The following is a 13,554-nucleotide window of genomic DNA, read 5'->3' on the forward strand; positions in this document are numbered from 1 at the left end:
CCCTGACGCTCCAAGTCCACACATAAACACATGTTGAAGCCATGTATTTCCTTTGGTATGTTGCCAGAATTGGAAAGGCCTTGCCAAAGAGATATCTCAAGAAATACCAAATCTCAAACATATGGAGAGTTTGGGAGATTCCCGCAGAATCATGGGCTATTCATCAGAGTTCTTGTCAGTGAAACATTCCCCCCAACCTAGGTTTATGGTAATTATATCACTGGCTCTGAGGAAGTTCCACAGGGTACTAACATCCTAAGACTGAGTCATGTTTAGCCTTAGGCGGTGGCTGTTCCTCTTAGAGGAGCTATGCCTTAGATCACCACCTTCCAAGGTACAAGGCACCCAGGGTTTCTGTTCAAAGGTGGATTCGAATTCACGAAGTCTGAGGCGAGGCCTGAGGGTATGCATTTCTAACTAGCTTCCCTACCGGGCTGAAGCTGCAAGTCCCCAGACTACACTTGGAGAAGCAAACACACAGCCCTCATTGACGCAGGTTGGAAAAGCAGAGATTATAACTTATTTTGATCTAAACTACGTATTTAGACAGTACTAGAACCTTACAGCCAAGCTGCCTTTCTTACCAGAAAAGAATCGCTCATAGAAACAAGCCAACCTTCGCTCGTTTCATGAGCGCATAAACACATACAAATCCAGAGGTGGAAAGAATGAACAATAGTGCAGAGAAATAGTAAAGTTGTTCAACTGAATTCAGTGTTTCAAAAGCACAGATAAGGGGCTGGAGCGATAGCACAGCGGGTAGGGTGTTTGCCTTGCACACAGCCGACCCAGGTCCGATTCCCAGCATCCCATAGGGTCCCCCGAGCACCGCCAGGAGTAATTCCTGAGTGCATGAGCCAGGGGTAATCCCTGTGCATCGCCAGGTGTGACCCTCCTCCCCAAAAAGCACAGATAAAGTTGGCCCTGGGGTACCCACTGATATGAAATAAGGCCCAGGACACCCTTGCACAAAGTAGGCGACCCCCCTATGTATTAACAACAAAGCAATGAAAAAACACCAGGCAAACGAACAATGAGTGAGCACAGAGTCAAAATTTAAAGCTAGCCAAGCTCGTGGTGACACAGATAAAGAGAAGTAAACTTACCTGATCTTCAGCTTTCAGAAAGAACTGAACAAAAGAATTCAAAGTATCCTTAGTCCCGGAGGAGTGAGCAAATCTAGAAAGAAATCCAGGAAGGGATAAATAATGGGAGCCAGGACACACAGCCCAGGCCCGGGGCCTGCAACCTAATTAGAATCTATTGTAAAGTTAGATTTACACTACGCACCAACTAAAGGTCTAAGTTCCTAACAGACACATTCCAGAGCCCGTGCAGTGAACAAGTGGGGGTTAAACTGATACAGCTGTGAAAACCGGCCGAAGCGTTCCACAGGCTAACAGCGTGGGGAATCTTTTTGTTAGCTTGTTTGTGGGGGGCTGGAGCGATAGCACAGCAGGTAGGGTGTTTGCCTTGTACACAGCCAACCCGGGTCTGATTCCTCCGCCCCTCTTAGAGAGCCTGGCAAGCTACCAAGAGTATCTTGCCCCCGTGGCAGAGCCTGGCAAGCTACCCGAGGCATATTCAATATGCCAAAAACAGTAACAACAAGTCTCACAATGGAGACATTACTGGTGCCCGCTCGAGCAAATCCATGAGCAACGGGATGACAGTGACAGTTTGTTTGGGCAGCACACCAGTCAATGCTCAGGGGCTAGAGCCGGTTCTGTGGAGCAGTACGTCTGAAAGTACGGTTCCAGAATGACGGTATGGATGTTACCCGGGAACATGTTAAGAAATATGAATCCTCAGTCCCACTGTAAACCTACAGACAGACTCAGAGACGCTGGGGCTGGAGCCCAGTTAATAAGCCCTCCTGGTGATTCTGATGCCGAGGCAAGTTGGAAAAAACACTGCAGTATTCTGTTAGAAGCCTAAGTGGAGAGAGACAAGCCCCTATATGGACAGGAATTATAAGCAGCCTTGAAAATGGAGCGATTAAAGAGCCAGTTTAGACCAAAGCCAGCTTCTAACAGGGAGAAACGCAGTAAAAAGAACATGAAAAAAAATAATTCATAAAACATGTTCAGAGAGCAACAAAGTTGGACAGTGATATTCAGTGGCAGAGTTTTAGCAATGTTAAAGAATCCTCCAGCCATACTTATGACATTCATATTTGGATTCTGATAATGAGAAAAATCAGAGTGTCAAGAGGGGTCAATTTATAATCGGTGCTTAAAAATTTTCTCATGCTGTACTTTCAAGTGACTCACTTAAAAGAATTGGGATTTGAAAGACCAGAGAGATAGTATAGCAGGCAGGGCACTTGCCTTGTACACGGCCAACCCAGGAATGATCCCTGGCACCCCACCTGGTCCCGAGAGCACTGCCAAGAGTGATCTCTGAGTGCAGAGCCAGGAGTAAGCCCTGAACACAGCTGGCTGTGGCCCAGAAGTCAAACACAGAAAGGAGTTATTTGGGTTCGACGAACTATGAACTATCAGTGAACTACCTATGTCTTCAGAGGGTGAAAAACAAAGATGGTGATAGAATATTCATGTAGGCAGGATAGGGAAGGCCCCTTCCAAGGCAATGGCAAAAGCTGACCTTGTAGAAAACAGGAAAATAAACAGGCACTAAGGCCTGATAAGACCCTCACCTATCTACAGCAACAGACCCAGAGAAGCTCCTGCATAAAGAAAAGGAATTTCAAAGAAGATCATCACCACTCCCAACCCCGCTGGTAACCTCCTTAGCAACGGACTGTTACCTAGGTAGAAGCCCCACATGGGGGCAGGTGGCAGAAACCCTATAAAGGCCACCTGGAACAAAGGACGGGCGCGCATATGCTGCCCAAGCCCCTATGATGCTTGCGCCCCATGTAGCCAAGCACATGCGGTATTCGAGCACATGTGTCACCCGAGCACATGTGTCGCCCACATATCCTCTCTTGAGATGTGTACTTTCACGCTTTCATGCCTAATGCTGGGATGTGTGTAGGGGCTTCTCCACCCTTGGAGAAGCCTGGGTTCTCTCTTGAGCATATTACTCACTTTCTCTTCCTCCTTCCCTTCAAAACCTCCAAGTAAAATCTGTCCTACTGCATGGCTTGTCTACTCCTGAAATTATTTTCTGCAAGGCAAGACAAGAACCCAGTAAACCTGGCTCCCAGGTGGCAGAGGCGGATGGAGAGAAAGTGACCGTCTTTCTCCTCCCCGCTTCATATAAGTCACCAGTGTGGCCCACCGACATCAATATGACCTGTTTGACTTAGTTTTAAATATCAATACAGGTGTATACCCCCCGCCCCAAGTTTTCCTTTTTAAACTGATCCAGGAAATAAGTGTATGCAAAACCTGAAGATGCAAGACTGAGTAGAACAACCTCTTTCACAATATCTGAAGTAGAATAGAGGGTGACTATAAACTACCAGTTGACACTATTGTACTCAAGGAACTATAGGAGCAGAGTTTTTCCAGAAATCATCTAAGAACTCTTTCAAAAGGTTGTAACAGTTTGATTCTGCAGAAAAAAAGATACTGAAAGATCATCCTAGCAGAGAGAATAATATTGGAGAAGATGTGATTTCAGGAAATGCCTTCTGGGGAATGCTAGAGACTTGGTATGCACAGAGGGGTGGAGGCAGCGACCTAAGACTACAGAACTACCGAACATGATGGCCACTTACTACCCGTATTGCAAACCATAACACCCAAAAGGAGAGAGAGAGTAAAAGGGAATGTGCCTGCCACAGAGGCAGGGGGGATGGGGATGGGGTGGCAGGAGGGATACTGGGAACATTGGTGGTGGAGAATGGGCACTGGTGGAGGGATGGGTACTCGATCATTGTATGACTGAAACATAATGACGAAAGTTTGTAAGTCTGTAACTGTATTTCATGGTGATTTATTTAAAAAAAAAAACTTTTTTTTAAAAAAGACTATAGAACTAGTAGACCAAGGCCATTTCATGGTAGTCCTGGGTGGGATCCTGGTAATCCATTGGTCTTAAGTCTGAACACTGAAATGAAACATGTGCACAGGAGTGATACATTTCAAAAATAATGGGGAACGGAAAGATAGTACAGGGGTGAAGGGAAGTGGATGCTGGTGGTGGGATTGGTGCTAGAATAGTATATGTCTAAAACTCAGCCATCAATAACTTTGTCATCACAGTTCTTAAATTTTAAAATAAAAATGGGGGGAGGGTTGCAGAACAATAGTACAGAGGATAGGGTAATTGCCTGGCATGAGGCTGACCTGGATTCGATCCCAGGCATCCCATACGGTCCCCCAAGCACCTCCAGGAGTGATTCCTGAGTGCAGAGCCAGGAGTAACCCCTGAGCACTGCTGGGTGTGGCCCCCATGCTAAACAAAACAAAAGCAACAAAAAAATTAATAGAAAAAGAAAAAATGGGGGGCACACCCTGCATGTGTATATCACTGTATCACTGTCATCCCCTTGTTCATCGATATGCTCGAAAGGGCGTCAGTAGTGTCTCCATGCATCCCTGTCACGTGCTAGTGTAGCCTGATGGCATACTGGGGGCTCTTTCAGGGTCAGGGGAATGAGGACTGTCATTGTTACTGTTTTTGGCATATCCAGAACGCCACAGGTAGCTTGTCAGGTTCTGCCATATATAAATATCTCATTTAAGATAATAGTGAAAAAATAACAGCAGAGAGATATTAGCACTTTTCAGATGGCAGATTCTGAAAGCTATCAGTAACTCCGTTTATCATCACAATAGCCCTGCCAGGTAGGTGCTATGCACCACAGGCCTCTCATTTACATATGAGGAAACCAGCCTAAGGACAGGAAGGTTAAGCAACTTCCCCCAATCACACAGTCAGATTGTCCTGTGTCTCAATTGACTAGAAAAGGAAAAACAACAAAAATGAGAAATAAGGATTCTCCTTCAAAAGGAATGTTGTTTTCAATCAAGAATTTGTCTCCGTTCTGGTATATGTCCTACTTAATCCTACATCCTGAATGCAAAGGCCACTTTTCAATAAAATCTATCTTCTCAGAAAATAACTGCAATGAAAAGGACTGCAAAAAAAAACAAAGTTGCAGGTCAAGGGAAAAGTAGCCAATATGAAAAGAGAAATAAAATAGCCTTTTCACAGTCTCAGTAATTCAAACCCTTCAAAGTCTCTGAAATCAGATATCCCAACTAAGGCCCATTAAGCATTCCAGAAAGCAAACTTGCTGTTACTGTTTTTGGCATATCAAATATGCCACGGGTAGCTTGCCAGGCTCTGCCCTGCAGGCAGGATACTCTCAGTAGCTTGCGGGGCTCTCCGAGAGGGACAGAGGAATCGAACCCGGGTTGGCCGCATGCAAGGCAAACGCCCTACCCACTGTGCTATCGTTCCAGTCCCCAGAAAGCAAACACAGAAAATAATTTAAATGACAAGTTATATCAGAAAAACCGTGTGGTCTTGGTCTGTACTAGCGGTTCTCAAATTTAGGCTTGTGTAGAATTACCCGGAGAGCAGATGATGAACTTAGGACCTAGGTTGGTTCAAGTGAGGCAGGACCTGGGCCTACAAATTTTATCAAGTTCCAGATGATTCTCATACCTGCTGAAATTTGAAAACAATGTTCTATAGGAATCTGAGTTTAGTAATTTGTGGAAAATAGTCTAGGACAAGAAACCCTTTCCTGAGCTGACACATACTTCATGTTACTTTTCCAGCGTCTGGTTCATCATAGTTCCAGTGGTCCAGAGTTGGACCCACAATTGGCTGTTTACTTGTCTGCACCTTTCAGTGTAAGCGCTGTTGGTTTTATTTGTTTGTATTTTGGTCTGGGGGCCACACTCAGAGTGCTCAGGGCTTACTCTTGCCTCTGAGCTCAGGGATCACTGCTGGAGGTGCTTGGGGAACCACATGAGGTGATGGAGATCAAACCCAGGTCAATAGGATGTAAGGTGAGTGCCATGACCACTGTACTAGTTTTAACATTTATGACTCTGAAGTACATGGTTACCACACCTCACCACCATTGAAAGACCCAAGACCTTCAACCAATGTCCTTATGTTACTTCTAGTCCACCTCATAATTCCCTCCTACCTACCCCCTACTTGCTAATCTCAGTTCTATTTTCCAGGGCCAAGGGTTTGTTGTCTTTTGATGCTGTCTATCCCACTGTTTTCTCTTTATACCACAGATGAGTGAGATCATCCAGTATTCGTTGTTCTCCCTCTGGCTTAGTTAGCTTATTTAGCTTATTTAGCCATACTCTTATGAGTGTTCGTTGCACATATATTCCACTACTTCCTTAGCCGTTCATCTGTTGTTGAACATTTGGGTTGTTTCCAAATCCTGGCATTTGTACTTCGTGCTGAAATGAACACAGGTATGCATATGTTTCTTAATTAATGTTTTTGTTTTGAGGGTAGATTCTAAAAACTGGAATCACTGTGTCATAAGGAAGCTTTAGTCTTACATTTTTTAGACATCTCTATACTATTTTCCATAGAAACAATCAGAAAATATTCCCATCAACAATGAATGAGGGTTCCTTTAAAAGTTTTTTAAATGTACATAGCCATTCCAGAAGTTACTTTTTTTTTTCAAGAAAGTAGCTGAATAACTAGTTAGTGATGCTAAACTCAGTGGGGAACATGGGTACGTAGTATCTCTAGAATCTTCTCTCTAAAACATGGATCAGTCTATACTCACTGCCATATAATGGGTATTTGAACCAATCAATTAATGACTTTTCATAATTCTTTGGCACGTCTGTATGTGTATTCATGGATATGTTATAGGCTATTAGAAGATTCTGAGTGCCTATCCATCTACATTCTATACAGACTCAAAGACTTTTGAAGCTGTAGCAGCAGGAAACATCTCCCTTTCAATGTGGGCCTGCCATCTGTCCAAAAGCTAGCCTCTAAGTGTCACCTTTTCTCCACTGCAGCTCTCTACCATGTGGGTCTTAATTGCTATCTACTGGGTGCCTATTGTGAGCCAGGAACTGCTCACACACTCCCTTGATGTATGTGTAATTGGTTCATTTTACAGGTGAAAAGCGCTAAGGCTTTGAGAAGTTAGGTAACATGCACCAGGTAAGCTAAGATGGGGCTTGCACTGAGATTTATCTGACACCAAAGCCAGGTCCTTTTCTCTCCCCAGTGCTTGTGGTAGTGTAATGAAAGGACAATTTGCCTTGAATTATGTTGGAAGCCTCTTCTCAGTCCTCTGCGTTACCCTCATGGCACTTGGTTTCACCACCATCACAGAGGAAGAAATTGCTTCCAAACCTGCTATCCCTGAGCTGGGCTGACATCCAGCTCTGATCTGCACTGAGGGAGCAAGTGCTTCTATTAAATTAACGTGCTCCAACACGAGTGCATCATTCCAGTCACCTGAGAATAGGAAAAGTCTTATCAAGAACTTGCTATTCATTTCAAACCACTTTAATCCCCTCTGGTTTGATGCAAATTCATTTCATTAATAATTAACAGGACTTGGCAATGCTTTTCTTCAGTCCTAGTTCTCGGTCAGCATTTCACTTTGCTGAACCTGAGAGAAATCGGGCTTGAACTAAGAGAAGAAAGAAAATGAGACAGCCAGGATATAGCATTAACTCCCAACCCCACTCTTATTCCCCACCCCCATCCTAGCTCCCTGCGGAAAAGACAAGCTAACTATTGAAGCAACAGATATTGGCATTATCTATGAGGCAGTTTGGATGATCCTTGTAGTTCATCTCCTTAATATTACATCTTTAATGAGCTCATCCCAGCTTTGATAGTATGGCTTTAAACCTTCCTTTTGGGTAGATATTATAGATCAGTGGTTCTCAGCATTGGCCGGGAACCAAAATCATCTCGACAGCTTCAAAAACACACATAAAATCTACTAAAGCTGAATATTCACACACCTTATGACCCAGCAATTCCATGCTTAGGCGTCTGCCCAATAGAAATACATGCATAATGTGCACTAAAAGATGTATTAGCACACTCCGAGCACATTGCAGCCTTAAACTGGAAGGCACCCAAATGCCCATCAACGATAAAATAGGAATTAGAGTTTTCAAACAATGGAATAATATACAGCATGTGAATAAATTACGACTTCACAATAATATGAAGAAATCTCACATTGACGATAGCAGCAAGACATAAAGGGGAATACTGTTTAATTTTATCTAAATAAGCACCAAGAACAAATAGGCAGACCTAATCTATGGTATTTGTTTGGGCATCTGTGATTTAAAGTGCTTCTGGGCTGCTAGTTCTACATTGTGTTTCTTGAACAGAAGATTGGTTCCGTAGGTATAGTTGCTTATGAAAATTTAATAACATATATATGCCTCACAGTGTATCCTCCAATACGAAGTCTAAAATACATACACAGAAACTTATGGTCTCCAGTCCAGTCAGCTCCTTCGCCTCACCCACACACAAATACACACCCACTCAGTGGCCCTGAAGAGTCCAGTTCAACAGTCTTGAGCACTTACCATACCCTTTTTTTTAACCTCCTTAAATAGTCTGATGCTGAGAGTGCCACCTGAAAATGCCTAATTTTCTCTAGTCTTCTAGCATTTGTCCTATACTTTGGTGGGAGAACAATGTAATTCCACTACCATCTTCATGATATCCAAGGTGGGAACTGAAGAAAATCAAATCAATTCAATTTATTGAGCGAAAGCAAACACTAAAAATATTGTAAAGCTTCTCATTTTCCACTTATAACATAAGGAGTCATGAAGGAAATTGAACCATTTTGTTTATATGGTTCTAATGAATGTGGCATGGTCTGTTCTTTTTCCTAATAACAAAGTCACAAAATAATGACAGCTAACACTTATGCAAGACAGCTCTGGAAGTGATTTATGTAACTTTATTCATTTACTCCTGATAACATTTATTTGAGGTAGGGAGTCATTTCCCCCATTTTACAAAAGAGAAAATTGAGACACAGAGTGGTTAAATAATTTTCCTTTGGTTATGCATTTTGAAAGCCCCTGAACTATTATTTGAATCCTAATAGTTTGCGTTCAGAGTCTATGATCTTAACCACTTCACTATACTCCTCTATATAGTGTTTAGTACTCTGTTCCTACTTTACACAGGCGATATATAATATGTTTGTGTAAGGGGCAAGTTACATCCACTTAAATATTTGCATCTGTGCTGAAAAATTACATGTGACATGATTAAAAATAATAAAGGTCTTACATCAAATTTTCTGTTCCAGTTCTATTGAGATATTATTTACATATAATGTAAGTTGCTTAAGGTATACAACATGATCATTTGAAATACATTTATGTTGTAAAATGTTTACCTCACAAGGTTAGTTAGTACCTTTATCCTTTCATATAATTACAATTTTTTTCATGATAACACTTAAATCTATACTCTTAATAATGTTTAAGTATACAAATAAAACAGAATAATTAATTATAACAACTTTTCATAGCTAGAAGTTTGACCCATTTGACTAATATCTCCCTGTTTTCCAGACTTCCCAGACCTCTGCTCATTATCACTCTATTCTCTTTCAATGAATTCAGCTTTGTCAGAGTCCACATACAAATAAGAAAACAATAGTATTTGTCTTTCCCTTTCTGACTTACTTCATATAGCACATTCAAGATCCATCCATGTCATTCCAAAAGGCAAGATTTTCACCCTTTTTTAGGAAGTCACACCCAGAGGTGCTCAGGGTTACTCTTAGCTCAGTGCTCAGTGATCACATGGTTTGGCCACTTTCAAGGCTTATGTCTAGACCCCTGTATAGCCCCAGATTCCCTTCCTTTGAATGGTTGAATAATATTACATTTTAAATTTATTCCACCTTTTCATTATCTATGATGCAGAGAACATATGGATGCACATAAATCTAGAAGATAATGTTTTGCTTCTTTGCTATATCTCCTGAAGTGTAATTACCTGATTATTTTCATGTATTTCTTGGTTGTTTATATGTTACCTTTTGAAAAATATCTTGTCAAATCCTTTCCTGTGCTAAACTAGATCATTCTTATATGTTGATTTGTATGAGATTTTTTATATAATTTGTATATTTATTCTCTCCACTACAAACAAAAGGTTGCTGAATTGATGGATTAACTTTATTATTTTTTTTAATTTTGGTAAGCTTTCACTTTCTCTTCCATACCTTCTGTGTTTTTACTATGGGTTTTTGTTTTTAGTTTTCATGAGGTTTATAGAAAATACCTTATAGTCTATTAAGTGGATAGAAGCTTAATTTATATCAGATATTAAAAAAAAGCCTTACTCTTCATGATGGGAAGCTAGCTTAAGGTATAGAGGTTCATGTCTGGTGCACGACAGGTCCTACCTATATTCAATCCCTGGCACAGCATTGCCCTTACGAACAAAGCAAAGAGCCACCCAATAGGGCTTTTAAGGGGATGGCCCCTGGGCTCCAGAGAACAACTGGATGTGGTACCTTTTTTTTTTCTTTTTGGGTCACACCCGGCGATGCACAGGGGTTACTCCTGGCACTGAACTCCTGGTGGTGCTCAGGGGACCATATGGGATGCTGGGAATTGAACCTGGGTTGGCTGCGTGCAAGGCAAACACCCTACCCGCTGTGCTATTGCTATAGCCCCCCATATTTATGTTTTTAATATCATAATTTACCTTCTTAGATTGTGTATTAACTAACAAATTATTTTAGCTTTTTAAAATGTTTTATTTCTGTTAACTCCTTAAACTAGAGATAACATAGTGTATTATGAATTTGATGATACAGTGAACTTTACCACTAAGTTTTATATTTTCATATGATTTCGACTCCTTCATTAGTGTCCATTTATTTCAACTTGCAGAACTACATTTGGCATTTCTTGTAAGCGGCTTTAGTGTTAAATTCCTTACCTTCTGTTTGGGAAATGTCAAGGAATTGACATAAACTAATAAGTCCTCATTGTTAATAGAAAAATTTACAAGGTAAAATATTCTCAGGTGCTTTTATTTTTTGAAATACATTGTTCTTGCTTGGATTTCTGTAAGATTTCTGCTAAGTTCACTGATATAGCCTTATAGGCATTTCTGTATATGAGAGCTTTTTTTTCTCTTGCTACTTTAAAAGTTCTCTCTGAATATAAACAATTATATTATAAATTGTCAAAGAAGAAAATTTGGAGTTGAAATTTGGAAGTGAAATATTCGCTTTTCTGTTGGTATACAAATACCTCCCCAGATTTAAATAGTTTTTAGTCATTATTTCTTTAAGTTTTCTATCCTTTTTCTTCATATTTCCTCATTAAAATAATATCTAGATATTTCATTTAAAGTGTCTTCTTATTTATATAAACTCTATTTCCTCTTTTTAATTGTTTTCTTTTTGTTCTCTGACAGTTTTTAATGACCTGTGTTCAAGTTCACTGATGATTCCTTCTTCTTAACCAGTCTGTTGTTGAATCTATTGAATTTCTCAAGTCAGTCATTATATTCTTCATTTGCAGGATCTGTGTTTGTTCATAATGGTTTCTATTTCTTTCTTGAAATTCTCCTTATTTTGTTCATGCATTGCTTTCCTGATTTCATTTGGATGTCTATGCATTTCACTGTAGTTCACTGAATTTCTCTTAGATTATTCTGAAGCCGAGAGATAGAACAGCAGGTATGGGATTTGATGTGCATCCCAGCTGACCTGGATTTGATCCCTAGCAAAACATATGGTTCTCTGTACCCTTCCAGAAGTGATCCCCAAGTGCAGAGCCGCCAGGAGTAAGCCCTGAGCAAAGCTGTGTATGGCCCATAAATACCACCAACAAAAAAGATTATTCTGAATTATTTTTGAGCTAGTTCATAGATCTGTTTCTTTAAGGTAACTTATTGGCATTGTGTTAGATTCCTTTGGTGGTGCCACGTTTTCATGATTTTTTATGATCCTTGTGGCATTCCATTGGTGAATATATATTTAAAGAAATAAATGTCACTTTAAGGACTGGCTTCAGTGGTCAAAGACCTTCACTAATATCTGTGCAGAGAATGTGTTGGCATCTTGTAGTATAGGTAAGGGGAGGGGCTTGAAGCTAAAGTCTTTGTGTGAACAGACTTAATACATGAGGACCAGTCTAGTGACAAGGTATGGTGGTAAAGACCACCAACAATGACTGTTTCCAGAATCTTTGATATGTTCCATCCTTACCAGCATAAGATGATATAGCAAGGATGTTTTTTAAGGACGCCACACTGGTGATGCTTGGATGTTATTTCTGGCTTTGCACTCAGAAATTACTTCTGGTGGTGTTTGGGTGACCATATGAGATACCAGGGATTGTACCCAAGTTGGCCAGTTGGCAAATTGGTGAGTTGGCAAGGCAAATTTCCTGCACGATGTGATATCTTTTCAGCCCCTCTTAATATGTTTTTATTTGTATTGCCCTAGTCATGAGCGATAAAGAATACTTCTTTCAATCCCTCTTACTCACTGGGCTTTGTATTTCATCAGTGCCTTCTAACTAAAATTTTCTCTTTACCATGTTCCTCACCTCATTGATTCCTACTTCTAGCTCTTAACCCTATTTAAGATAACTCACCCCAGGTCTTCCTGACAGCATCAACTCTCCTTATAGGCTCAGCAATCCCTTTAATAAGCATGTGCTACAGATGCAACCATAATGCACTTTCTTGATGCTTTAATTAGTTTATGTCAACTCCTAAAACATGAGGGTCAGAGTCTTATCCAGTTGTGCTAACTTTGTATGCTCAGTACCAAGCACACTTTGTTCTCTTGTTATAGGGCCTGCACAATCATACATGGTATGAATAATGGGTCTCTTGGACCTGCTCAACTCCTGTGAATCTTTGATTAGCATACTGATGTGCTATGAAAAATGCACACATTAAATAGCAGATGAAGTTAAATTAAGTAATTTCATTATATTTGCAGACAAGAGTGATAGCACAGCAGATAGGGCATTTACACTTTGCTTGCAGCCGACCTGGGTTTAATCCCTGGCACCCCATATAGTCCCCTAAGCCTCACCAGGAGTGATCCCTGAGTTTAGAGTCAGGAGAAATCCCTGAGCACCATCAGGTGTGGCTCCAACCCCCACCCCAAAGCAATTTCATTATATATTAAATAATTATAACCCTTCAAGAATGATGAAGAAAGGCAAATAAAATTTGAATTATTGTCCTGCTGCTCTAGTCATACTGAGCAATCTAATTATCTTGGTTACCCAGAAGTAAAGTACAGAAAGTACAGTACAATGTCCTATAGTAAATAAGAAGGAAAGAAATATTTAGCTGTTCTACCATAATGTAAATCAAATAATATTCTATCTATAGCTGGATATAGTGGCTCTTTCATTTAATCTTAACATGTTTGAAGGATGTTGCTCCCCTGACATAACATTAAATTCCGGCTATAAAGGACAAAGAAAGGAAAGAAGACAACAATAGGATTTCAGAAGGTCCTTTGCTGCTAATAATTTACACTGGAGACTAGTGTTTATTTTCCTCTTTTATAAAATTAAACATAATTATCTGTACTCCCTACCTGTCCCATTGGGAGTTTGGAGGAATTAATGAGATGATGTTTAT

General features: G+C 40.5%; 1 long non-coding RNA gene across 1 annotated transcript in view; it reads right to left on the minus strand.

Annotated features, from left to right (window-relative positions):
• Nucleotides 1–1,106: 1,106 nt before the first annotated feature.
• LOC129399698 (uncharacterized) overlaps nt 1,107–13,554 on the minus strand; it is a 65,705-nt gene continuing 53,257 nt past the window's right edge. Inside the window, exon 5 of the long non-coding RNA XR_008627278.1 lies at nt 1,107–1,179. This is a non-coding gene — a long non-coding RNA (uncharacterized LOC129399698). The remainder of the gene's footprint in view (nt 1,180–13,554) is intronic.

The sequence above is a fragment of the Sorex araneus genome, chromosome X (assembly GCF_027595985.1).
Source record: "Sorex araneus isolate mSorAra2 chromosome X, mSorAra2.pri, whole genome shotgun sequence".
Taxonomy (NCBI): domain Eukaryota; kingdom Metazoa; phylum Chordata; class Mammalia; order Eulipotyphla; family Soricidae; genus Sorex; species Sorex araneus.